Raw genomic sequence first — 359 nt, 5'->3', positions numbered from 1 at the left:
ATTAAATTCATCATCCCAGTCATTTGGTTTTGTAGAGATGCGATGGCCTCATTATTTGTGTCATTGTTTTTAAGTCTCAGTCTTTGATCGCTTTCTCTCCAGTCTTCATGATTTTTCGAAGTGCGATCAAGTATATTCTTAGCCTCGTCGTATGTTTTGTCAAGGAGACTTCTAGCTGCTGCCACATTGGCAGCCGTCTACGATGCAGAATTCAAACCGTGGTAGAAAATTTCCATCTGTAGACAATCTGGTAAGCCATTATGCGAGCAATCTCTTACTAGCCTTTTAAACCTCGCCCAGACATCACTGAGCGATTCATCGATATCCTGTTCAAAATTGGTAATCAGCTTCCTCCGTCT

At 41.5% G+C, this 359-nt stretch overlaps 1 non-coding gene across 1 annotated transcript; it reads left to right on the top strand.

The window, feature by feature from the left end:
• The first annotated feature begins 252 nt into the window (after positions 1–252).
• LOC150033618 (small nucleolar RNA R71) lies at positions 253–359 on the top strand. Its single transcript, XR_016532559.1, has one exon. It is a non-coding gene; the product is annotated as a small nucleolar RNA R71 (small nucleolar RNA).

Source organism: Benincasa hispida, chromosome 9, assembly GCF_027475165.1.
Source record: "Benincasa hispida cultivar pf3 chromosome 9, pf3_genome.v1.1, whole genome shotgun sequence".
In the NCBI taxonomy this organism is placed as follows: Eukaryota; Viridiplantae; Streptophyta; class Magnoliopsida; order Cucurbitales; family Cucurbitaceae; genus Benincasa; species Benincasa hispida.
Note: the sequence above shows the minus strand (reverse complement) of the source record. Positions and strands in the feature narration are given on the sequence as shown.